The following is a 25,012-nucleotide window of genomic DNA, read 5'->3' on the forward strand; positions in this document are numbered from 1 at the left end:
AAGGTAGGAGCCAAAATTCAGTGCTCCTTGCACTTGCTGATTTGTTTTTTGTTCATTTCCACCATAGACTGAAGACTATAAAGCAAAGAAACTTTGGTTTCAGCAATACCCAGTAATAAAGGTTCACATTTCAGCCATAATGGTCCACCAGTATGATACACGCATACACACAGATAACTGTGTGTCATATGCTAATAATTGCACTCTGACATTTAGCATAATAAAAGGCACTAATAAATATTGAAGGGAAGGAGAAAGAGGAAAGGAGAAAGGGGGAAAGGAGAAAGGAAAGAATAGCTACCAAGAAATACTAACACAGTTTGATACCAGCTGCTCAGTCTTAGATGAATGGAAATGACCACAGGGGAAATGTAACACAAAGAAGACTTCTAGGACAAATACATATAAATCAGGATTCTTGGTTACTCTCAGCTTTGGAAAAAAAAAAAAAAAAAAAAAAAAGGCAAGTAAACCAACCAACCGAAAAAAAAACCAGCATGTTCTTGGCTAAAACAGATTTAGGACCATATGAGTGTCCATACTGTTTCAGTCAAAGATCTGCCTATAGCCTATTGTCAAAGGGAGGATACTGAGGGAAGTAGCATGAGATTAGAGAAAGATTACAAGAAAAGGGTGAATACATGGTAATGTATCCAGAACGTCTAGCCCCTAGCTAGCCCCTGTTCAGGGACTTCCTGAGTTGGAGATTGTTTCGCGGTTATTGTGTTTAACAGCCTCTGACAAGCTTTATTCCATCAATTTAACTAATCACTTCTCTGAGCTCACTTAATCTCTTGGCTTCCAAAACCTCCAGTGCCAATGAGTTCAGCAGTTTACTAACATTGTATGGAAAACATTTCCATCTCTTTCCTCTAAATTGGCTTCCAAGCTATTTAATTTAGTGTCTCTTTAACTCTGTGCTGTAATGAACAGTGTAGAGTTTCCTGCTCACATTCTTCTTACCCATCTTGATTTTATAAATTTAAGACCTACTCTCTCTGTCCTCTATCTAAGAAGAAAATATCCAATCACAGCATCTGCAGAAGTTCCCTAACTAACCACCATTACACCCTTCTTTATGCTTTTCCTTTATCTTCTCAGAAGCTGAATTAATGAAAATGGTACACAACACTCAAGATATGAGAAATACATAGGATTTCTATACTGGCATAGAGATATTTTCTGTCTCTCATCTTTTCCTAATGATTAGTAGGACTGTGTTTGTCCTTTTGGCTACTGCTGAGTGATAAGATGATGTTTTCAGAAGCTTCCACAGTGACAAGATCTCTTTTCTGATTGGTAATGGCTAACAAGTTCTGTCATCATGAATGCATCATTTCCTCCTCTGTCTGTATCGCTTTATGTTTCATCTGATTTATTTTTTTACCCTGTCTTTCAGTACTGCACGGCTTCTCTGAAGCAGTTTGCAATCAGTCTTAGTTTTGATTACTCTGATTTTTCCATACTCAGAAATGTCATCATGTCTCTATTCACTCCATCTTCAAGACCATTTACATCACAGGTTGCAGCATATACCTATGTGAAACTCTTAGCTATTATATGATTCTTCTATGCCCCTGCAAAAACCTGTTCTTAATATTATCTTGGTTTCATCAAGCTTTGCCAGTATGGAAATCAGACTTACTGATCTGTACTTCCCTGGATTAGTGTCTATTTTAAAATACTGACAAATTTGCCACCTTTTATTCCTTTTGTATTGAAGCTTCAGGTGCTTCTGAAACCAGTGGCATTATGATAGAGCTTTTGGTATAAGCAGGATGAGGATGTTAAGTTCCTAGTTTTTCATCTGTTAATTGGATGTTCCATAGAGAAAGATGTGAGGTATAATTAACGTTTGTAAGTTCACAACGATTACATATAACATTTGCTGAGAGTTGATTTTAGCATTAACCTTTACAAGGCTATCAATTAACTGGAAAAAATGTATTTTACGTTAATGTCTTTTCTATAGTAATTCTGCCTAGAGACTGCTCCATCATTTCTGGCTGTTGTTATAAGAAGGGCTCAGCCTGTTCCCACCTCCTGTTTGAACAAGAGCAAGGGTGACTGTCCTTAGTTTTTGACAATAATATTCTGGTGTTGATACTTGTTAAGGATACTCAACAGGTTAATAATAACAGATCTGGACTACAGCAGAGCGGATGTAATCTTGTAATTTTAATTTCTTGAAGTTTTTAGAAGGCAGTTTCCTTCACTATTAACAAAAAGGAAGAAAGGACTTTGCATAGCAAGCATCTTTTTGGTGGTCTACTTCCTATTTTTATATGATTGCACAATATCAACCCCTCTAACATATCAAACTATTTTGAAGTGCACACAAAGACAGTTCACACATTTGATTTCCCACATAAATGAGACATAAATGAAATGTAAGCAAGAAGCAAGTCGCCGGAGAAAGTCACAGCCCAAATATGCAAGATAAAATTTCATGCTCAGTGAACATCAAATGTTAGAAAGTTTTCAAATTATTACTAATTTTTTTCCCCCCATGGAAGATACTGCCAAATAATCATTGCCTTAAATGGCTGTAAGCATTAAAGAGAAATGTGCAGTTTTAATGAGAGCCTTCCTGCTGTTTCATTGCTTTTGACTATTAAAGACAGTTTGTGCTATTAAACGTGGTGCTTGGCAAAGTGATTGCCTCAGTTTTTGTTTATGACCAAGTAAACCTGTTACTTCATAAGCATGGTAGAGGAATACATTTCAGCAATTTTGCTTTTGCAAAGTGAAGAATTCTAATGGATATTTTTCTCTCTTTTTTTTTTTTTTAAATTATAAAGTGTCATTTCTGTTGGTTATTTTTCATAGTGTCAGCAGTATGCAATAAGCAACATCTTAAAGGTCTTTTTTTTTCAAAGGTCATTTTCCCTTAGCTGGTGTTTGCTACTGACAGTGATACAGTCTATTGTAGTAAAGCTCAAAAAATAACTTTCTGATAATATTTAGGAGCCAGACACTCTGAGCTCAGAAATGTACCTATGAGCCAGACATTCATAGCTATATTTCAGTTCCATGGCTGCCTTTCTGACACTATATTTGTTAACAGTATTGTCAATTACTATGACTGTGGGCTATGTAAAAGCCACAAATGAATAGTGTAGTTAACGTTTACTACAATAAGTCTCACCAAAACTAAGGAGGTCTTGCAAGAATGTTTTTCACTCAGTTATTGCTTGTTAGAAGAATAACACAGGTCTGATTGTTTTTATTTAACCTCAAACATTTATACTGTAAAAATTTTAAGCAGCTAGGGGCTCAGTCCCAGCTTGCTAGGTGCTGTACAAACCAGATGAAAATAGCTGTTCCTGCAGAGAATCATTTGAGCCTCTACTAGGAGCGAATATGTTCACTGTTTGTGGATCATCTCTGTTTTAAAATTAAGCAGCTCTGTGCACATATGGCTTTTTCTGGCCATGTACTTATCCATAAGGGTGGAAGTTCCCCCAGCTTTCAAGCTCAGGATGGCAAAAACTGAGTTCTCTGGTTTACCTTCCCCAGTCTTCTCACCCTCCCATTAATCTTTTCACACATTATCATTCTCAGCCGTTTCAGGATTTTTTTGGTCATCTCTATCTGCCTCAAAGTAGACCTCACAGGACAGTTCTTTCTGTCCTTCAATGCTGACAATGGTACACAGTCCCATCTCTGTCTCTTCCAATTTCTATTTTTCTAGAACATCCCAAACATGAAAACCCGCCTTCCAGCATGGTTTAGGGCAGTGTCAGCAGTGCTTGATGTGCATTATGTGAGCACCATCCTCCTGGACCAGTAATATTAACTCAGCGAGACACTGCTGGTGCTAACTTCCAGTCACCACAGGTTTAAATCATTGATGAAGAATACTTTTTATCAGTAATAAACGCCCATCCCAGCCCACTTCATTATCGTCACTAACATATTGAGATAGCAGCAATTTACAATTCCATTGCATCACCCACAGCCAGCGAGGTGCAAAAGAGAATTTGGCTCTTGTCTCAGAAAACAGAAACACTTTTGTGTGGCTGAGGAGGCCACACCTGTAGTGGGTGTCCCAGCAATCTTTATTTTCCAGACTCTTGTTCACGTCACTGAGCAGTGCAGGAGGGCAAGGACTGGACCTCCCAGGGGTGCCCCAGCCTCTACCACCACTCTTCCACAGGGTAGACCCCAGTCCGAGCTCACAGCCTTGGTAACATAGATGGGGTGCACACCAAGTCCTCAGCACCACCTGCTTTGCTCTGTACATCTGCTTCCAATCAGCCATACTGCTTACTAGTATAGATATAGCCTCAGTTCTAGAAATATAGGGAAAATATACAAGGACAATACTTTTCAGATGTCCATTCCCTTTTTTTGCCGGAAGAATCTTTTCAGCTCTGAGAAATTCTCTCTGTTTAAAAGGCTGGGACTAATTATATATATATATATATATATATATATATATATATATTTTCCATAGGAGATTTAATGGGACTCAAAGACACACTACAAGGAGCACTGACAGGAGAAAAAAAAAAAAAATCAGGCAGAAAAACAGCTCTTAGTTCTGAGCAAATAATCCCAGCCAGAAAAACCTTGTGCAGGGGGAGAGAGAAAAACAATATTTCAGTGCAGATCTGAAACAAGAGCTGCACCAGGGAGCAGGAATGTAACCACAAATGAAATCTGTTCCTAGGGCACTTGACCTTTACTGGGTATTATTGATCAAGACGCAAAAGAACCTGGATAAATGCTAGGTCCAGTTCTTTCATTTTCTGCACTAGCAGTGGTTGTAAGTCAGTCAAATCTTCCCCCTGGAGCAAGTTTATTCCTTACATGGCTCTGCTGCATCTCTTCTCCCAAGCAGGCAATAATATTTACACTGGGGGGCTCCCCAGAGAGATTCATGCAAATCTCCTTGTCCAAGAGAAACTCTCCAGTGGTGCCTGAAATGAGGCACCAGAAGCGAAGGCTTTGTGGCTTCCTCCTCCTAAACTTCCAACAAAAACCCTCCTAGGTACATCTCACTCTTCAGCAAGCAGCAAACATGAGAGAAGTGGAGAGCACCTGCCACCAGAGTCAGCGGTGAGGGAAGAGATTTGCTCCGCATGTCCAAGTGCAGAAATTACATCCCAACCAATATGCTCCATGCTCAAAACTTACTAACGCTTAGGGCTAGCAAAACAGCTATGGGATTACTGCTCACTTGATGTCTTCCTTTCTCAGGGCCACTGGGTTCGGTTATCACCAACCTCTTGGCCATGTTTTACAGCCGCGTTTTCCAGGGCAGTTGTGTTATTTCTTAGTGCCACCAAGTGGGGGAATTTAACACTACTGTTTTCAATAGTCACTCTCGACCAACGAAGAAACATTGGAAGCAGCTCTGGTGCCAGCAGAAGAGCAAAAAGTCAAACAGACTAAGGTTTTGCAAATTAAAATAAAGATGAGTTAGCCGTTTCGATGCTAAATAGGGGGCAAGTTCACAACAGAGCAAGACTTCAGATGTGTATAAATCTGTAAGTCTCTATTCAGAGTGACAGCAAGTGCATGCTAAAAACTACTGACAGGAGAAAGAGGGCTTAAGCATGTATTTAATTTTAAGACTATCTGCTTTCAATGTCTTGCTTAACAGGTGTGGTTTGCTGAGCTGAAGCCAATGATACTGGTAATTAACTCAGAGAATCAGTGGGTGGAAGCTGAAATTTCCAATAGGTTGATGCCATTTTCTGCTATAATTTAATGGAAAGAAAAATATTGCCCTCTTCCCGGTACAAGGCAATTATGAAATAGTGCAATTCAGTTCCATATTAAGCCATGGCAGCAGATTCATAAAGCTCTGAACTCTTTGTAAGCATACGAATTTTACCAGGCCCTAGAAAAGTCACCAAGGGAAAAAACAGAAAGACATAGTATGATGTATTCACCTGGAACGAGTATTTTCACAACTTTTTCAAGTTTATTCTAACTTTGCTAGTAAATACAGGGACAGTGGTACAGATCCTAGTGCTACAACAAATATGATTTCCAAGCTGATTTTCCTTCCATCTTGTTCTAGAACTATAGAGAAATATACACAGATGCATTTCTGGAACAGGAATTTATATCTGGAATATACATACCTACAGATGGGACTGCCTGGAAGATAAAAAAGTTGCACATATTCTTAAAAAAAAAAAAAAAGTGTTTTAGTTCAAATGCATTACATCTATCAGGCTAATTGAAAACATTATAAGGATCAGAGGAGAAATATTCTAACATAAATATTGCAGTGGCATCTTTCTTTGTTGGAAGCACCTAAGGAGGGCTTCTGTGTAATCTATTTTGAGCAAGAGGGAGCAATGCAACTAGGCTATCTGTAGCTGGAGTAAGGGCTGGGAATGTGGGTGCAAAGAGGTAGCCTATTCTCAGAGGAAAAAAAAAAAAAAAAAAAGCTTTTGCCCATTTCAGAAGGATGTGAGCGACAGAGTTTTCTCTCAAAGACATTCTTCATGTAAAGCATTGGAAAACCGAGTGCTCACTCTGTTTATTCAGAGAGCTTGTGGACAGCTCATTCTTTACAAATAGTACTATAAAATGAAAGCTAAAAATAGGTTAACTGCCTTCCTGTTTATTAACATGACAATAAAATGCCCCATCACATGAAGCCAGCACACAAGCACCATGTAAGGATAGGTCACTGCACTGAGAACAGCCCGAGGACTTGCCTGTAGCTCCCGAAGTGAACCAGCATCTCAAGCTCCAAGTGGTTTGGCAGTGGATAATGGGTCTGGCAGGATGGGAGAGTTGTGCTAGCCACCCCAAAGGGCAGCACCAAGTGCTTCCCCTGGCTTCTCCTGTCTCTCCAGGCCATTTCTCTTCTCCCAGTTCTAGGAGACTACGCAAGACTCATTCCCAGTGGATCCCACAGCTGTACTGCCAAACCAGGGCACTGCTCAAGCAACAGCACTAGCAGATTTCTGCGCTAGATATGGGCTTTCAAACAGCTGGTCAGAGCAGAGAGCAGTGAGCAGCTGAGACCTCTCACACTGATAGGCCTCATCAAGGCCACCATTTTTAAAAGGCTAGGCTTGAAGAGTGTTTAGATATGCACTATTAAGAGATTAAAATATCTGGTTATTATGAAAACATGATAAAGGCATAATCTTGGGGGAAAGAAAGATGTTTAATTTAAGAAAGGACATATTAACATTAGATGCAGTTCAGTATCTTCTCCAGGAATTTAGTCCAGAATGGCGCGAGTAACATTGTGTTTATATACTCACTCTAGTATTAAATATTTTTTCAGTAAGTTGACGGTAGAAACAAGCCTTCCCAGCTTTGCAGCAGCAGCTTCATGTAACAGATGGGGAACTTCCTTAACCTGCTACACCTCTGTTTCTTCAGTGGTGACACAAGAAAAGAACCAACTCCCCTGTCTAGAGTACAGAAGGGTTAAAGAGAAGCTGAAATAAGATGAAAAAGAAGCTGCTAAAACCATAATAACCCACAGGGAATTCATTATTTACTATTCAATCCATTCTAGATTAAAAGATCCATTGTGATTATGTAGCAGCCATACACGTTTCCCTAACAGGTATCTTCCTACCCCCTTCCTCCTGCATCTGTCATCTACCTTTACAAACTGTTCAGATTTATCCTGCGGAAATTTTCCTACTGAAGTGCAATCTATCTAGCTAAATGTCTGTTAACCTGACAGCTTCTTCCAATTAGTCCTTCCTATTTAAGCACATGCCCTGTCTGCTACTGCAGGCACATTCAATTAAGATGAAGAAAAAAAAGTGCAGTAGACAAGCTTGACACTAATATAAATAAATGAGTGTCTTTTCTTCATGCACAAAGATATCACAGTTCAGCTTTCAATTGAGCTTTCACTTCAAGGGGATTTAAATACAGATAAACTTGCACAATGTCTGTTTGCAGTAAGGGAAGGGTGACATTAACAAAAAGTAAAGATGTCTATGAACATCATGCACCTTTATGTGGATCACTAGGATAATAAAATTAAAAGTGATTTCAATGCCATTTTAATGACAATTTTTTATACTGACTAGTATAAAAAGAGACAACTAATTTGGTAACAAGCATAGATTGAATTCTTCCTCTGAGAAACAAAAATCTATACGTGAGCCTGGTCTTCTGCAAAATCAGAGGGATGCAGCCTGCTCTCCTTCTGTCCTGACAGCACACTGCACCATCCATCCAGGTCTTTGTAAAACCAGTTTTCCACATAAAAGTCTATTTGAATAGATTCTTCTGATCCATTTACTTTGAGAGCTGCTGTCTTTATTTTCCAGGTCCAATCTCTCACTCTGTTCTAAAGGTATCAACTAGCTTCTCTCTCAGGCAGCCCAAGAGACAATACGGTCAAGCAGAATCTGCAGTAATTTGCCCTCAAATAGTATTTGAACAATCATCACCTCCATTTCACATCTGGGAGAGAGCTTCTCTCACTAGAAGCTCATCTAGTCTTTTATTCCATGAAATGGTACAGCCAGGAAAAAACAAACATTTTTCTCACCAGCTTCAGCTAGGATATCTACAATCTGAGACACCACACAAAAGCACACAGAAACATTATAAACCATACTTTGTCATATGATACACTGTCTAATGTGGCTAAATAATGCAATGATTTCTCTGCTGAAACAGTGCTTCCCAGCGTGAAGCATTTGTTTCGCATCAGAATCCTTGGCTGAACAGCGCAGAGTTCAGCTGCGGGGCCAGTCCCCTCCAGCAGCAGTGATTGTAACCATTTCCAAGAAGGCTGGTTGCAGTCCCTGTTAATTAGGATCCAGTCAGTGAGAGATGCTCATAGATGTTCCTCAGGGATGAGACTCTTCACATGAAGTATTATTCCAGGGATAGCAATGGGCAACAATAAAGGCTATGTTCAGACCTCAGTCTGAACATAGTGTCTACCTTTAGATCATGTGTCTACCATGTGTCTACCTTTAGATCATCAGGAACATCCAGGATATTAAAAAGTGTCCAGGTACTTCCACACTTCACCACTGGAAGGCATGAACAGGACAAGAAAATATTGGCTTTATACAAGTGAAAGAGAGCATTCAACTTCCTTTACGTTATTGAAACATAACCTAACATGCCAAAAACTGGAAGAAACTTGTAAGAAATATAGAGTCATGGAAATATAGGAGCCAAAAATGATAAGTTGAAAGTGTCCCAAAATAGGCATTTGAATAGTTTCAGAACAAATCATGTGTGTTCTGATTTAAATCAGGCGTTGACCTGCTTTTTACAAACACATTGGTTATGATTTTTGCCATATGCTTACTTAGCTAATTATATCAAAATCTACTTATGCATTTATAAGGAAATGGACTGCAGACTGCTGAGTGTCATAATAACACATAAAGCAAGAGTTAAATCTTGTACTGTTTACCCAGGCAAGCAACAGAAAACATCTTGAAAATGGCAAAGCCAGAATAAAATTTAATTGGAGCAAGAAAAAAAAAATACACAGAAAACCAAGGACACAGAGAGGCTCACAAGATCTCCATGACTTGAAATATGCAAACACGGGGTTTGGAAGACTTTCCTACACATTAGAAAAAGTCAAAAATATGACAAACAACTGCCCTTGGGTGTTTGGAAGCAGAATAGGAAGAGCTACATTCATGGCTGCATTTCATGTGTTGAGTAATTCGCCCCGCTTTCAGCAAAAGATGGGAATTCAGCCAAGGACATGTGTTTGACCTCACTGTTAAGCCTGCAGATAATCTTATTTTCAGCAGGGTTGTGTCTTAAAAGGTGTCCCACACAACTTTAGTGTTGGTAGTGCCTGAAACACCACTCCCTGTAAGAACTGTATTGGTCCCTTTTCAGCATCCAAGCCAGGAGAAGCACGGCTACAGCAAAGAACATTTTCCAGCTGTGACACAGTTTGATAACACAGATCAGCTGATATCAGGGAGGTAATTTTGACTGAGTCATTTATGACCATGAGAAAGCACTGCTTGGCTCCTGCACCATCTTAGATGTCCTGAAGGATGCAATCTGTGCTGCCCGCTATGAGTAGCACCACAGGTCACCTGAGGGCAGAAGGCTGCAAATGACGGCCGATCTAGTCCAAAGCAGAGCACAAATCTGTGTAAAGCAAAATAGATGGCCTGCCTTCCAGCTGCATGGATTCTAGCAGAGCCTGGACATTTTATCTACTACAAATGTCTCCTTGAGGAGTCCTTGGATATAAGTTTGGGGGAGTTCAATCTGGGGGGCATTTTCATCCTGGAGTTGGTCTCATGCGTGGATCTAGCAGAGCTCGAATTGACGAGTAGGCATGTCAGCCTGCCTCACACCTCACGCATGATTTTAACTAGGGCAGCAAGTGAGGAAAGGAACTTCTTTGGCTTATTGTTCTTCCTTGAGCTGCTTTCCTACCATGGCCACCACATTCATCTATGTATGGACCCACACCTTGAAGATGCACTGGGTACATTTTATGTGGTTTTGAAAACACCTCAGAAAAGCTAAGCTCATTTTTTTAAATTTATTTATTTTTTTCTGTCTGAGCTCCTCTGTCCAGGCACCTGTACATATAGAAGTGGTTTAAATTGCGTTTTTTTTTTCATGTCATTTAAATAATTTAGAAACACTGAGCAGAGGGAGTGAATATTAAGTATTTTAAAGGTCTCTCAGGAATCCCTCAGAGAGAATTACAGGATACTGCTTGCAATCAAAGTGTAGCTGGCACTTTCCTTTGTCAAACTCAGAGGAGGTAGCACTTGAGAACAAATGTTTCTGTAACAAAATATTTAATCTAACTGATTAAACTGATTCTATTCCTTGAAAATATATTTCTTGTTTTCCACATGTACAAAAAGGAAGACCACACTTTCTATGTCGTATATAATATAATAAAATGTTTTTTTGTACTTCTTCTATACTATTCACATATAAGACACTCCATGCTGTAGAGGTTTCTATAGCAACAGAATAAAATCTTTTACAATAGTAGCTGTTCTTTTCCCAGGTATATCAGCAGGTCATAGATTAGCCTTTGAAATTAAGCTTCTTGTCTTTATGGAACTGCACATGCAAAGTGAGAAACCATATTTTCCACTTGGTTTACATGGGTAAATAGTGATGCCTCAACTCCAATTAGCAAATGGAGAAATGAGTACAGGAATTTTAGTGGCAGAGAACACATTACTGTGTCTGAGTACTTCATAAGCTTTGAAGTATGCATCCACATATGCCTTTCCTACGCTCAGGAATTTATTACCCTCATTTCACAGGAGACAGGGAGAAGACAGAAGCACATAGAGAATAAGTGCCTTGACATAATCCTACAAAAAGGGCTGTGGCAGAGTGGACCATGAGATGAAGTGCTGCAGTTACGAGGCTCTTGCCCTATCTGGTATACCATCTTGTGAACACCATTGAGATAAAAAAAGATTATTTTTGTTCAGCTTAATCTCCCCTCCAAGCTATGCTAGAGTTCAAATGAACATCCTTTCCGGCTCCTTCACTTCACTGCTCCTTTGGCACCCAGGGCCTTGTTCCTGACCAAAAAGTCTTTTCTTCAGCATTCACTTTAAAGAATCACTGCAACCCCATCCCCATCTCTGCCGTCACAACAGCTTGGTTCCCCGTCCTTTCATTTCATATTTTTTGGACTCACTTCTCCACCCAGGTTTGTTCAATCTCCATCTTCCAAAGACTTTGTGAGCAGTTCCTTTTCCCTCAGATTTCACTCGTCAGTAAGGCTTCTTTTTCATCTTTTACCTGAAACTCTTATTTTGTCCTGATTCACAAAGTATCTTTTTCAGGACAAAGAGCATTTCAAGTTGCATTTGTTAAATGTAGCATACATTTATGCTACTGGAACAACACAGAAGCATAAAGGATCCAGATGTCATCACTCTTGTTTTAGGGAATGAAAGTAAAAAGACAACAACCTTACAACTCAAAAAGACAAAAAGTGCCTATTATTGCCCTCCATTAATTCATTGTGCATTCAGGCTATTATTCAAATTAATACTTTTCTTCAAACAGGTAAGCAATATTTCTGTCAAACCAGTCCCTATGAGGCAAGAGGCACAACTTCTGTTTGTTCTACAACACTGATTTTCCAGGGCCTGGAGAAAAACAAATAGACAAAAAAACTAACAAACAAACAAACAAAAAACAACAGACAAAGTCCAACATCTAGCGCACACAAGCAGAGCTGGTCCAGCAGGAGGGAGGAAGACTTCCCCACCCCGAGAGCAGTGGCACATCAGTTCTCCTGGAGAATATCCTAAAGAAGGCACAAGTCTGCTGGGACCTATTGAGCATGGTTCGGAGCATTGAAACCAACATCTTGGTCCAATTTTAACTGGCTTCTCTGTTTAAACATACCTTTTCCAAAGCTGCTGATGCAACACCAAGTGGAGGGAGTTTCAAGGTGACCTGCTCTGTGCCATGCAAAATGTTTGGTTTCTCAGCTGTAACTCTCCAAAGCTTGCCAGCTTTGATGAATGCAGGTGTGTGGTTTCAGTGAAGTGTTTTTGTGCGCCCCAACAGACCTTATGCAATGCTGAGACCTTTTTATTTTTCCAGTGAAATCATCACATCAACGTATCAAGCAGACTCAGTCCGGTGGCTGATTTTCAGTGCTCCGTAGCTTCCCTAAAAACCACAGCAAGATCAACCAAAGACCCAGGAGAGGCATGATGAATCTTGAAGTATATTGATTTTATTCTACGGGCTATCAGAGCAGATACTTTCACGTTAACATTTTCACCACAAATAGCCACTCTAATTTAACTCAGTTGCTCTTCTGTAATTCAATGAAAGATCAGTTACTCAGCAGAACAAGGCACTGAAGCAACGAGTAAATAAAGCAGACAGCTTCTGCTGCTGTCGTATTACTTCTGTTTTGTCATGCTGAATGTGTCACCAGGGAGCAAGGATTACTTTAATTACCAACTGCTTTAATTTCAAATAGTTATTATGGAAAATTGTGAATCATGTTAATTTATTTTGGCAGCATGACAATGGGATCACTTCCAATCCTTGTTGGTGGCTTGGGGAGGCTGGTGGGGAGGGAGGTGAGAGTGGAAGCGAGGCACTTTCACAGATTTCAGTTTCAGAGGGGCTGGTGTCATTCAAAAGAAAGTATGTGATGGCTTTCAGAATCCTGTTAAGCTGGAAATGAGTTGAGTCTGCTGATGTAGTCTATCAGAATTTCTACACTGATAATCAGCAGTCCAGAAATATTTATCTTCTATTTCAGCAGTTTAAAACTGAAGCAGCTGGTGGGAAACATTAGTTCCTTTCACAAATGCCTTTCCAATTGCTATTTTGACCTTTCAAAAGCCTGTGATGGGTTAACTTGGGAAGAGTACCCAGCCCTAGACCAGTCACCTAGGAATACCATGGAGGGGTGTAAATAGATAGGCACAGTGATTATCATCTTTTGGGAACTTCTGAGCTTGATACCCCCCAAGGGACAAGATATTGAGCCTAGACAGGCCTAAAAAGTGTGACACCATGCTGTGTTGCACACTTCTCTTCCCTTCCATCCTGGTGTGTTGCTTTAAAGGTCAAGGGAACTTACTTTTTTTTACTTTTTGGCATTTTTCAGTATCGTTTTTTTTTTTTTTTGGCAGCAAAACTTCCCGCCTCCTCTCTACTCTTTGCTGCCCAACATTAAACACTGTTTCCTCTCCATCATACAGAAAAACAAAATAAACTCAGTTTTGACCTTTTTTTTTTTTTAACCTCAGATGATCTCAGCAATCCACTTTACAGTTCAGATTCATGGACAGCTGAATCAGCTTAACCTGGGAAACTGTGAATATATGATTGAAGACAAAAACTTCCTAACTGCATTTCTGTACCCAAGATAATGCACGGAGAGCTGTATCATACCTCACAAAATGCAAATTAGTATCTCTTGAGATAACAGAGCTTTCAGTGTGTTTTTTGATTGATGGAAGTAACATTTATCCGGACTGAAAAAAAAAAAAAGAAACTAGACAAGTAGCTAATAAGCTTTTGGACCTTAAAGAAATAAAGTCCAAATTTCAGCCCCTATAATTCTTCTTAGTTAATGTTTATTTCCAAGTAATTCAAACATACACTGAAATCCCTGGTGTCTGAGGGAAGATCAGCCACCAGAAGCAATCTATCTTTTTATTCCCATCTGGAAATGGGAATACTTGAGGGTCTGTGCTAATAGCTCTCCCAGGACACCTTCTTTCGCAACGCTTCAGGTAAGACCAGGACTCTGACTGCCTGATCTGCTCTGCCTGTGGAACCAGAAATATCTTTCTGTTTTCTGTTTACCCAGAGTTCAGAGGATTCAGAGGGGAGCTACTGTCTCCAGTATCAGACCTCAAAAAAATGCTCCTGATATTGCAGTGAAATAGGAAGACAGGGCTTTCTTCTAGGTTAACCTGGTCATCCTTTCCATCCCATACAAGTAAACTTATCTAATTCATTCCAGTTCCTTTTCTAGATGTCTGCATATCATTTTCACCCTCTGTGGAGGACTCCAGTACAATAGTTAGGTTTGCAGGGTGAACACAGTGCAGTTAGCACAGTGGTACAAGCAGCCTCACACAGCGAGGGGATGGATAGCCTGTACACTGTCCCCGCTGTTGACTGCCAGCTCTGACCAAACCCAGGTGAAGCACTGGTGGCTGTAGTGCTTGGGCAGATGGTGTGTATTTTGGTTGTGTGTTCCTGGCTCTTTCCTTAGGAAGAGGAACAGTGTCATGTGAAATCCATGGAGGGAAGGGGGCTGATCCTCCTCTGAGGGGCAACTGAGCTGCATGGGGAAAGACCTGAGAGCACCACAGGGATGGGAGCAGCGAGGCAGTGGGAGAGGAGGGTTCAGCAGAGAGGTTCCTGAAGAGGGCCAGGGGTAGGAGGTCACCTAAGAGGTCACAGGTATCACCTTCCTAGGAACCACAGAGAACTGTGTAGAGTTTACTGCAACTCAGAAACCCACTGAGTTGGCTGAAATCAAAGAAGGGATCAGTCTTGCAGAGGGCAAGGAGAGAAGAGTTTACAAACCTTTTATTTCTGTTACCTCTTCCCCAGCCAGAGTCTTCTCTAAATAAAATGCTAACAGCCATAGCTTGTTTTGTTAAAAGCACCTGGCTTTTTAAACTTTATTGGTCTTTTAGGGATGGTCACAGTACAGAGAGGCCTAGGGCAGTTCCCGTGCAAAGTGCTGTCCAGGCCCTCCCAGATCTGCTAAAAACTGAAGCCATTCGAGTGAATTATACCATCAATATACATTGAATGCTGGCTTCATAATACCTAAGCACTTCAGACAGGCAAAGCTTGTAGTCCTCTCAGCCTCCTACCTCCCTGTGTGGATGTTCTGGGCAGCTAGGGGGCACTTCACAGGGTGGTCCTTGGGTCCCAGGTCTGCACAGCAAGGCCTATGAGGGGTACTCCCTGTGGGAGGCCCAGGCCCAGGTGTGCCCAGTGCGTCCCTGAAAAGGAGCTGCAGTGACGGTGTGCAGCTCCTAATCTGCCCCACAGATGCAGCCCCTGGGAACTGACCCTATTTTAGGGGTGGGGGGGCTGCTGTGATTTTATAGTGTTTCAAAAAATAAATAAATAAATAAGGCCTGTATGTCTTAAAGGCCTCCAAAACTTGCCATTTCTGAATAGCCACTTCAACTCTGCAGTCATGAAAAAATTTCCCAGTTGGCTGGTTTCTTTCTTTCTTAAACAGTTGCTCTAAGGGCAAAGAACAATTGTTTTCTGTAGTGTTTTTTTTTTTCTCCTTTTTTTTTTCTGTGTGTGTGTGTTTTAAAAAAAGAAATAATAAAAAAGATCAAGAGCATTTCAGAAATGATAACAAAACGCATTTCAGAAAACACATTTACATTTTAGGACACTACTTTACAGAGAAAATGTTTTCCTGAGATTTCAAAACCAGAGGCAATACAAGTCTGATAATAACAAATGACACAAGTGCAAGCCACAGGTATGCTTAAAATTTTCTGTGTAGTTTCTAAGACAGCCTTGAAGACTGGCTATTCTTTTATTTGGATTCCTCAGAATAGCTTCAGGCAGTCGTAAATGTAAATTGAACTCTAACTTCCAAGAAAACTACTTGGAATTGGTAACTTAAAATATTACTCTTGCTTCAAGCAAGGGCGGATTGCAAAGAAATGTTTTGCCACATATGCTGTGTTCATTCTCTACATCTATTGTCTTCTGAAGATTTTTCAAGATTATATTAACCAGAAATACATTCCTGGAAAGCATTTATCTTTTAATAAGCATTGCAATGTCTAAGCAACATTCATTTTCCCTCTTTTTCTCCTAAGCATGCAGATGCTCTTGCATATAAAAGTCCTAGAAATAATTTAATTTCAAAGGTGCCTTTTCATACTCTGATTGCCAGATACCAGAGGGAAAACTGGATTACAAACAGACTAAACAGCTGTGTGTATTTAATCCAAGAGCAGCTTTTTTTAGTGCTGAGATTTATGCTAATTTAATAATTTATTTTTAAAACTTGTTTAGAAGGTTGACATCTTAGGCTTGTCAGGTAGCTGTGCTTGCACTGTGATATCTTCAAAATAAGTGTTGGCAATAAGAAAAGCAGTTTGAAACACAGAGCTGTACCATGACTATCCCTGATGCTGTGCCACTAAGATGAACACTGACAGCAAGGGTGCTGCACTGGCCTGAAGGGGCCAGCCCTCCTTGACTGCTCAGTGGTAACAGGAGCTTCTCCGCTCCTGCTCTCCTGAGTGTCCCCAACTTGGGGACCATCACTGGGGAGTGCACATTTGAAATGCTCATTCAATACTTGTTGACTCAACACACGAGACTCTAGATATGTGCCAGTTCAGAACCATTTTGGGGATATAACGCCTAGACAGAAAGGTCCGCTGTGAAAATACCCCCCTCCAGGTATCGGTACCACCATCCCCCGATACAAGAACAGGTGTTGCATTGCTTTGGGACCATATTTGATCACATACTCATGGTAAATTGCCTGATCCATCTCAGCATTAAGATGTTAATGTGATAATGCTACTCTGAGAATTTATTTAAAATCTAAGAGTAATCCCTAAAGCTTTCTAATTGCCCTAGACATTATGACTTGTTTGCCCAGAAGTACTAAAGGAAAATTTACAATGTGATCATTGCATGGAAACCATAACTGTATTTTATCCTTTTTATCATTTCCTACACTTCTTAATATTGACAAATCCCATATACCCCTGAAGTCACCATACCCAGCAGCATGCTTGGTAGATATATTACATGCAATCATACACATGACAAAACTTGGCAAGTTGAACAGAGACACATTGGAAATGTACACAGTGGAAATACACAGCAGCTTTTCAAAGACAGGGCCCTACGTTATCTGTGGAAAAAGTTAGACACAGCTATTTTCACCAGTTCAAGTGTCCACTGCTATTTTTGGCACTCGGTAGTGGTAGCAGCATAATAAATCCCCCTTCTTCAACTTTTAGAGCACAGTGTAAGACTCATCTTTTCACTAAGACAGTATCCTAATGGATTTGTAAGGTCATCCAGACTCCTCTTGAGGTCTGATCCTTTACAAGCAAAAGCTTCTGAAAGAGAACAGTTATTGCTCACATATTGTCCACATACACACGCTGCCATGCAGTGTCTCTGGCTCATAAAGAGATCAGAGAGATTGCAGAGATGAGACATCCTGTCTTTTGTGGCAGTAAATATGCCCAGACCTCCTAGCCTCATGCGCAGAGCTTAAATTTCTGCTGAGAAGAAATGTATCTCAAAAGATGAGAGCTGCTTTGTGAACCAAAGTGAAACGAATGAGTAAATTAAGAGCAGGTTTTCCTCCACAGGAGATTCAAGGAAGGGGATATTAGGGAATTTCCAGGAGGCCAGCTGCCTCTGAAGCAACAGGGGATGTAGTCATCTGTATGGCATGGTGTTGGACAACATTTGTTGTCCCATCCCTTGGTGTTTGGAACCATCTGAATGCTAGGAAAACCCATGGCCACCCTGTGTGGGACTGTAGGAGTAGCGTAGCCAAAATCATCACTGAGAAATGGGAGAGGTCTATGCATTGCATCAGTCTAGAAACATGAAAAAGTTTTGGGAACCTCCTTGCTTCAGCCCTGTATTTCTCAGTACAGTTAGCCAACTAAGAACAATCAGCAGCACTCTGAGTTTTGATAGCTATCTGAAACACATTCAAAGGGTAACATGAATGTGTTTCATTACTGCAGTCTAAATATGAAATCCTGTGCTGTATTCCCAGCTTATTACTTGTTAAGGAAACTTATTCCATGATAGCATTTCAATGGTTCATTAAATTGGAATTGCCTTTCACATAATTATTCTGCCTTCTTGTCAGTCTGCATTTCTAATACTGATGTAAATCCAAAAAAAATTAAATAGAAGCTGGATCAACATTTAATAAGAAATTACTGCTGCAGATATGGACATAATAAACTTCTCACTAGCAATAAATATAGCTTTTAGGGCTTTCTCATACAGTTTTTCCATGTGATTTCAAGACGTGATTTCAAAGACTAACTTTCCAAATAGTTCAACTGACATCTCTCAGATCGGGGAATGGAGGAAGGAGTTTCTCTCATGGTTAGGGAAAACCATAGGTGTGGTTAGAGCTCCTCTTAGGAGCAGGCTTTGTTCCTCCAATTGCAGACTTTTTAGTAGAACATATCTCTGCAGACTCACGATTTATCTAGAGCTGATGAGCTTCAACTTTCACTGCAGTCACGAAAAAATCAAAGGGATTATTCACTGATTCAGGAAGAATCTATCTAATAGCAACTTATTAAGCTGAATGAATCTCCTATTAGAGAAACTTCAGTCCTTGACCACTTAATTATGTGTGAATAACCCTGCTTACTCTTCAGGAGATGTACCAGAAGAATGAGATATGCTAGGCGTAATGGCTAACACCAGTCTGAGGCAAAGAATATTAATCAAGCACTGAAAATGCTATTTTTTCCTTCACATTTAAAAAATGGAAAGGTGACAGGTGAGAAAGGTTCTGCAGCGATTACATTATTGCTAAACAGGGTTGTATTTCCCTTTAAACAGTCATTTATTAGTAATATTTATACAGTGTCAGTGGCATGACTTTCTTTATTCATTTAAATGTACCATTATTACAGTAACCAAGGGGCCTCAGCTACAGAGCAAGAGCATTTAACACTCCATGCCTGTAACAGCCCATCCCAGAAATCTGTATGTGAAGTATTTCAGAGGCAATGAAAGGAGATCTTGTCAATCAAAGGAGAAAAATGATGAAGTGGCAAGGAATGGCAAATGTATGGCTAATATTGGGTGGTAGCCTTTCCCTGCAAATGATGCTGTCGAACACACCAACTCATCTGCACACCTCTCATAATAGGCTTTTGCCCTTCATCTTGCCCTCTGGAAAAAATGGTCTGCGTTGGCATTACTTTCCAGAGCTTGCTATGACATTTCTGTTGTTTAACAGGAGGTGTGAGGGTGGTTTGAGACAAGGTAGGAAAGCTTGCATGGGGAGAGCAAAAAACAGGTTCAGCAAATAATGGTGTCTGGTTGCTGCATCCTGCAGCAGGATCTGCTTGCTAGCTCACACTGAGCTGAAACAGAGACTTTCATGGGGTGAAATAATCTCCCCTTCCTCAAAGTGTCAGGCCATCTTGGACAACAGCAGTCAGTGCTTCTCTACAAGCCAAGGAAGGAAACTGCTTGCAAGAGGATCTGAGCTAGGGAAGTGCTCAGGATTATGGCTGGGATATAATCTCCTTTGGGGAAAATTATTGGATAAAAGGGTCATGCAGCCACTATTTGTCCATACTTAAAGACTGAAAGCATTTCAAGGGGCCAAGGAAAGACCCAATTTCTCTGAACATTTCTTTTTCTCCACTTTGCTCCTACTCCCTGAGTACAAGCTGGGGAGAACTTGAGCGGGAGTTCAGACCTCATCTGGTCAAAATCTGGAAGGAGACAACTTTAACTCTCTTGCTTTGTAAACAGGTTTTATTTCTGGACCTCATATAAGCCATGGTGAAAAGTACCAGTACTCAAATAGACAACTGGTAGTGAATGGACTAAGGAGATGGGGAAAGATTCTGGGCTGGGATTTTTCTCTTTTCTTTTCTTTTCTACTGATTATTGATCATCAAATAAATATCGGTCCTTCACTTCTTTATGTTACTGTCCAGCATGCCTCTGGTTCCCAAACGAATGCTTTGAGATCCTTTGTCGTGGTCTCTGGCATACATGCCAGAAAACACAGAAGCTGAGGTTTACTTAAAGGATTTGTTGGCTTGTGTACCAATCTGTGTAGCACAAGAAGTATTTTCCAGATAGACTTAAATAAGATCTTTCTTTAATATGTGCATTCCTTTTTGTGTCTGTGATGTCAAGGTGTATCCTTTGAAGCCCCAACATCTCTCGTAGTTACCCAGACTGATTCATGTCAAAGCTCTAGAAACATTTTGAAGTTTCTAGCTGCTCTGACTTCTGAGGAAGAAAGCGTAATTAAATCTCACTGGGGCTGTCACTCATTCTTCTTAAGTTGCAATAACTGCAGCTTGGAGGCCATGGCCAAGAATGGGGAAGTTAACAACACACAAAGCCAGAGATGGCTCACATTTCAGTCCTACCAAAAAATCTTTCACCCTGCTCTATTGTCACGTAGAGAATACTTTCTACAGAGCATCTATAAATTGTTCCCTACCTTCTCATAAGAACTCTGATGCTGATCTCTAGCATTGCATTCATAAATCTATGTTTTGGACAAATGTTTGTCACCATTTAGAAATCAGCTATCATGATTTAACCGCAAGGAAACATCAAAGATCCCCCAGCAACAGCTTTTCCTTACAATGGGTAATGATTATGATAAATATTTCATGCAATTTGATAAATAATTTCTAAACTCAGATAAGTATAATGGCAGCTTTCCTTAATTTTTCAGTCTAGTTTATTAGCACAAGGAAATCAGAGATCATTGCAAGTACTAATGCAGGTATAACTGGGATCAAACGAATATGTATTTGTCACACCACAATAGATGTCAATACCCAGAAACAGTCTTATGCACACACACACACATAGAAATAGGAGGTTGTCAAAACTGAAAAGAGAAGCTGGATCTGCTGAAATTATGGATTTATGATCTACTCAGAATAGCTCTTGAGTAATTCAGATTTACTCTGCCTAAGTAACTGGGGCTATTCTGGATTCCCATGAACTTAATCAAGAGACAAACAGCTGAAATTATTTTATCGGTATTGAATTTCCAGGGGAATAGAAAGAGTGTTTTACTGAAAGAGATAGATAGCATTTTTAAATCTCACTGTGAAAGCAGTGTAACAAACAAGTTTTTTTTGGATGGAATGCAGAGAGGAAACAGAAGGAGACAACGAGCTCTAAATTAAAAGAAATGCAGATGAAATTCTTAGCATGGTCTGAATACTAGATTATTTGCAGCCCTAGTAGGAAAGCACTGGCAAGATCCCTTGTGAATATAATTCCCTAAAACTTGGTTTGATATTAAAATATTCTGCAAACTAAAAAAAAAAAAAAAAAAAAAGAGAGAGAGAGAGAGAGAGAGAAAAGCAAGCAATTGCAGCAACTTTTTAATCAGTAAAAATACTGCTTGAAAGCCTGACAGTTTCACCAATTAAACTATTAGGGTTCTTTTAAATAACATATGCAGAAAAAGAGAATCAATTTGTAACATGTTGGGACAGAGTAAAACTATTATTATTGAAGTGGAAAGAATGCCTGAACCGGTTCATAGCAATAGAAAGACGCCAGAAGACTTCAAAGCACCTTAGAAGTCTGGCTATTTTTCCCCTAGATAAAGTCTATTTGGTTCAGGAATTAGATTGGTCTGCTTTGTCGTCTAATTTACCAGTAAGTAAACATTTTATCTATTTTCTTTTTCCCACAACCTTAAGAAATTTATGTAGTTGTCCTTTCTCTTGGCTATGGCGCAATTTGCATTGACACGTTGAAACAGTGTGTGCACAGGCTTGGCATATGAACCTACATTTAAAAACCAATGCCTGGGTATAGCTTTTGTTCTGATGTTTTCAAGCACAACATATTCGCCCCCAGAGAAATTCTAAGATCAAGAAGCACCTTTGCACTGTTTTTGCCATGCTCAGGAAGATTTGGAATTATAATAAAGATTATTATAATGGACACATGGGGATTAATTAAAATTCCATGGGCATCTTCATTCTTGCACACTGGATTTTGTTACTTTTATATTCTAAGTATAGGCTGTACGTTCATATGGGGCAGCTAAATGTTATCCTCGATTTTGAAAAACGAATTGTAGAGCTGCACTCTCACTTCCAAATGGTCATCACACGGACAGGTTACCACACACAGAACCCTTTCTGCTACTTGAGCTAATGTAGAGTCTAATGAGAATAGACATTTAGCCTTTCAGAGCGATACTGAGCCAAGTCATGGCCCAAATAGCTGTAATAATGTCTGAAATCTCAGGTTCATTCCAGCTGTAGGAGAGGAAAGCTCAGGTGCGCAGAAGTTCTTCCACTCGTTCTTCAGAAGTCTGGCTCTTGCCTGCCCATTCCTCATGCCATTTTCTCCATACCTCCTAAAGATTTTTATTCTCCACACATCTTATTCCATTTGAGACTGATGAAAAAGTCTCAACAGGAAGTTGACAGCCCAAACGATTTCAGGTTTGCAAGGTTTAAGCAAGTGAAAGCGGGGCCTGTGTAATGGGAAGTTATCAGTGATGTTAGCACTGAATAGTAGCACTAGCCTGTTACTACTTAATCATGGAGACAGATCACAAATACCTGCACTGAACTTCTAAGCACATCCAATATAAAATAAATCTTCCCAGAAGCCAGAGCCAAATCAAGCTGAACTAAGCCACGGTACATTAATGAATGTGTTGTGTCTTTTCTACTGCCAAACCCAAACTCACTACTTATTAAGCATTACACATGATTTACTATATCTATTATTATAAACATGCCATTTAATATATTTTAAAACACATTCACAGACAAGTACTTCAGTTGCTTCAGAGATTAAGGAGAATGGAGCTCTTCGCCAGCAGTTTTTTAGACACACAGACCATGCAAAACATCTCCTTTCTGATTGCTTTAATTCTATTGCACGTGAAAGTAATTAAAATTTTATTTTTATTTTTTCCCAGTGCAAGGGGGAGAGAAAAAGAGGAACCAGAGTGACTTTCACCAAAACCAGCCAGATCGAATCATTCTGGGATTTGCAAGTTAATTTATTCGCTTCATGTTATCTTTAATTTTCATCCCTCATAGTGCTTGCTTCCAACTGGAATTTAAAATAGAGAAACATTTTTTGAAAATTTCTTATAAGACATCCATTTTGCAGGCTCAGAGGAGTCAGAGAGTTTGAGTTAGGCTGAGATAAGCACTCAGAAGAATGAATACTTATCGGAAACAAACTTTATGAGGTTTTTCATGTTATAAACAAGCATCTTAGCTGCAATCAGAGATGTAAGAGAGGGCTAGTCTTGGGACTAAGGGCTCCAGCCATCGTGTTTCTATTTCTGACTGTAACAAAGCCCATCCATCTGACCTTTGGCCAGTCATTTAGCCTCCCTCCATCAGTCCACTGCATGTAAAATGGAGATAGCAATACATCCTGTTCCTTCAAATGTTGGTCTATGCTGCCTGCTCTTAATGCACCCAGAATGTGGACAGCAGTTATCTGCTTAATATAGAGAATTCCCTATCTCTGTTGGACCCCAAGACAATGTTGTAACATTAAAATCATAATTAGTAGTGTTATATATTGCAAACACTTTCCTCTCCTTGGGAATTTCCTTCATTTCCTTCCCAACTTTGTTTACAAAATGCTTTTAAATAACGAACCATACTTAAAGCCATTCTGTAGAGACTTGAGAAAGATGCATTCAATTAGAAAGCTTTAGTTGAAATAGATTGTTAACAATTTTAAGCATTGGTATTTTGCAAAGGAAAACATCTAATATGCTGTGGATAGTGTTAGTAGACTGTATAACGTCTTTTAATTCACATTATCATTTCATATCTGCAAGCTCATGTCTCAGCCAAAGCTGTGGTTGCCAAAAAATTAGGATAGTCCACAGATTGCCCTGAACACCTGACCTCAGAAAGCACTGGATAGAAGAAGTCTGTGCTGAATTTCTTTTACTCTGAAATATATCAAGGTTTACCAAAACCTTCTTGTTCTAAGCATTTTAAGTGTTTTGGAAGCTAATGCAAAGTAGCTAGCAGTTCAGACAAAATGGAGCTTGGCAGCAAGTTTTCCGACTGCCTCTTGATTTGACAGATATTATGACACTCATTAGAGGAGAGACTGATATTGAGTCCTTTGCAACTGGTGTGACAGTATTGGGAGTAGCTGCTGTTCCAGTACACTTATTCAATATGTTGGTGTAGGGATACCATGAAGTAAAGTCATGAATTTCAGCTCCTAATACCTGTTTTAAACTGTATCCAAGTAAAAACCTTAGACAGGATATGTATCCATTCAACAATGGATAGCTGGAAAAAATAAGTCAATGCGGATCTTGAGATCAGTTTGTTTTAAAGCCAAGACCTTAAAATAAATAAATAAATAAATTTCCCAGATCCTGTTGCCAATTACATGCATCACTTTGAATTCCTATATCAACTGTGGTGCATTTTCCACTCACAGGTAGTGAAGTAGGTTGATACCACTGGGATAAATTTAAAAAAAAAAAAAAGTACATTGTCAGGGATTTGTAATTTACTTAATTTACTGCCATTTTCTCTGCACTGCAATGGAAAGAGCTGCTGGTGGTTGAAAGCAACACGCACATCATGTGGGAGCTGACAAATAAAGTCATGAATTTACCCAAACAAGAGAACAAGAAGTTAAATAGAAGTTTAATAAATATGAATATCTAACATAAATTTTACTCTCGTTCTCTGGCTTAATTTTCGAAAATATTTAAAGAGCCACTTGGTTTCCTCAGACCGGAGAACTAGAGTGAACAGGCAGAGAAAGAGTGCCCTGTTCCTTCCTGCCACAGGGCCGTTGGTGA

At 39.7% G+C, this 25,012-nt stretch overlaps 1 protein-coding gene across 1 annotated transcript in view; it reads left to right on the forward strand.

The window, feature by feature from the left end:
• SMLR1 (small leucine rich protein 1) overlaps positions 1-25,012 on the forward strand; it is an 88,667-nt gene that overhangs the window by 42,201 nt on the left and 21,454 nt on the right. The window lies entirely within an intron of this gene.

The sequence above is a fragment of the Cygnus atratus genome, chromosome 3, assembly GCF_013377495.2.
Source record: "Cygnus atratus isolate AKBS03 ecotype Queensland, Australia chromosome 3, CAtr_DNAZoo_HiC_assembly, whole genome shotgun sequence".
NCBI lineage: Eukaryota > Metazoa > Chordata > Aves > Anseriformes > Anatidae > Cygnus > Cygnus atratus.